Source organism: Mandrillus leucophaeus, unplaced genomic scaffold (genome assembly GCF_000951045.1).
Source record: "Mandrillus leucophaeus isolate KB7577 unplaced genomic scaffold, Mleu.le_1.0 Scaffold333, whole genome shotgun sequence".
In the NCBI taxonomy this organism is placed as follows: domain Eukaryota; kingdom Metazoa; phylum Chordata; class Mammalia; order Primates; family Cercopithecidae; genus Mandrillus; species Mandrillus leucophaeus.
This window is the reverse complement of record NW_012103510.1, coordinates 209,238-212,188: the sequence shown is the minus strand read 5'-3', so window position 1 is coordinate 212,188 and position 2,951 is coordinate 209,238.

The following is a 2,951-nucleotide window of genomic DNA, read 5'->3' as shown; positions in this document are numbered from 1 at the left end:
ACTCCATTTTGTCTGGAAGTGGAAGTCCTTTATTTTTATTTTTTAAACTATATTATTTTATTTAACAATCAGCAGTACATAGTAGTTTGACAAAGCAGAAAGTGCATGCATTTCCCGTCAGTGTTAACTTTGAACATCTGGCTGTCTCTCTCCATGCACATTTATGGAGATAAGTGTTGGGCATTGTAGTAAGGCAAAAAGAAAGATGAACAGATGAATGAATGAAGAGACAGAAAGAAAACTGGCATTGCTTAGTAATAAATAGGTTTAATAACAAAAAAATTAATGTTACTCGAATTTAAAAAGAAAAAGTAACTAGAGAACTAAAGAAATTGCTGTTCTTCAAGAGAACTATATTGAACAAGAGAAAATTCTTGTTTTTGTAATATTTCTCTAAGAGTGAAAGAAAAAAGGTAAGACAGTTATGAGAGACTCACTGTGTTTGTGTCCACATGATTAGACATTCAACCTTGCTTTATTTATTTATTTATTTATTTATTTATTTATTTATTTATTTATTCTCCCTCTCTTTTGTACTCTATGGACTGTTTTTTAAATTGTTGTAAGATTATTTTTACTTTGTCAAGATTTACTTACTTAAGTTTTTGTTCTGGACCCATATTTATTCCTGTAACTGTTTTTCTCAATTTAACATCTAAAGTCTCATTATACCATGTGTTCTACATTGATCAATTAAGTGGTTCCAACCACCCTCTTGCAAGGACAAAAAAGAAAAATATGTCTGGTCTTAACAACAATACAGTAAGCCAAGAAAGAAAAATAAAATGTGTAAAGATTGGGGAAAAAAACAGCCCTCATTACCATTCATCGTGTAGTAATTTTATTCCCTAGTTCTTCATTGTGATCCTTCCTTTTTTCTTGGGTGGGGTGGTGGATTTCAGTATCAAGTAGTTAAAATGTTCTTCTCTCAACCTGTGTCTTGAATAATGAGAAGAAAATGTTTTTCTCTTTGTCTTTGCATGTTTGAGAATCCCTACTAAATTTATTAGCTCCATAATACATTTTTGTTCTCAGAGTAATTCATAGCTTTCAATCTCTCTTTATAAAAAAATCATGTTGGGTGGTATGTGTATTTCATTAAATTCATGTCCTTATTGAATTACTCTATAGTACAAGCATTTTTAGAAGATTTCTTGTATTCTTCAGATCTTAGTTTTCCCAGAATGTGTTCATCCTTTGCTGTTTTTCATAGCATGTTCTTTCTCTCCTGTATTGTTGTCATTTCTGTGCATAATGATAATGACAGGATCCTTTTTTAAAAATACTATTGATCCTAACGTGGCTGGTTTTAGCCAGACCCCTAATTGGCTGTGATTAGTACAGATGGGTTCTTGTAGACACTCCTCCAAAACTATTTGTGACATTTGTCTTCTCTTCTAAGCTGCATCTAATGCATTTGATGTTGCATTCTCTGTTCATTTTTAATAGCAGAGGCCTTGGGGTGGGGGAGAACCTGTCTAAGAAAACCTTTAGCTCTTTGTTGTAGACCTGAAAACTATTCTTTCCCCTCCCAAGTTTGAATAAATACTCCTGGGGTCTCATTCTCCCAACTCTACCTGTTGCCTCAAAAATTGGCAGGCCCCTAGCAGCCGCTCCCAGTGTATGCAGGAGAGTAGTGTATAAGGGCTTCTGCTCTTGATGGTGTATTTCCTTGACTTTTCTTCTCAAGCTGCCTACTCTACCTGCATCTCCCCATCTTTTAATAGTGCCTATTAAATGATGGCCCATCAGCATTGTTACTGTCATTCCTAAACTGATTTTCAAAGGATTCTTTTTTTTCGATCAGATAAATCATTTAGGAAGAGATTCATCTGAACATTCTTGTTTATAAGCCGAAGAAGGGTTTCCAAAGAGGAATAGTTTGAAGATTGACAAAAATGGGGATAATTTGTGAGAGTGAATGCCTGGAGAGTATCAGAGAATACCTCGAACACGCAGTAAGAGGACACATAGAAGGGGAACTTTTCCTTTGAGACAGGAAGGGAAAGACATATGGCTGAAATGAGTGAATTTATATAGAGTTGGAATTTCCTCTCGATGGCTTCTTCTTCAGGTAACCACAAAGTCTGAGCACTGTCAAAAATACTTCGTGGGCCAGGCATGGACTCCTGGTGGATTGCCTGAGCTGAAGAGTTCGAGACCAGCCTGGATATCATGGTGAAACCCCGTCTCTACTGAAAATACAAAACAAGCTAGCCAGGCATGGTGGCGTGTGTCTATAATCCCATCTACTTGGGAGGCTGAGGCACAAGAACCACTTGAACCTGGGTGGTGGAGGCTGCAGTGAGCTGAGATCGTGTCACTGCACTCCAGCCTGTGTGACAGAGCAAGACTCTGTCTCCAAAAAAAAAAAAAAAAGGGCATGGTGGCCAGTGCCTGTAATCCCAGCACTTTAGGAGGTCTAGGCCGGTGGATCACCTGAGGTTAGGAGTTCAAGACCATACTGGCCAACATGGTGAAAAGTTGTCTCTACTAAAAATACAGAAAAGTTAGCCGGGTGTGGTGGCGGGCACCTGTAATCCCAGCTACTCAGGAGGCTGAGGCAGGAGAATAGCTTGAACCCAGGAGGTGGACGTTGCAGTGAGCCAAGATTGCACCACTGCACTCCAGCCTGGGCAACAAGAGTGAAACTCCGTCTCAAAAACAAAACAAAACAAAACAAAAAACCCAAAACTTTCTGTTTGGTTTCTCCTCCACCTTTCCTGTGACTATCAGCTTTACACATTGTGTCAGGAACACTTTCTGGATAGCTAATAGAGGGTGAATATGCTTATATTTTAGGAGCCAGTGACATTCAGGAATGTTGTTGTAGACTTTACTGAGGAGGAGTGGAGACAGCTGAGCCCTCCACAGAGGAATCTGTACAGAGAAGTGGCGCTGGAGAACTGTAGGAATCTAATCTACGTGGGTAAGAGCCGTTTTCTTTTGTA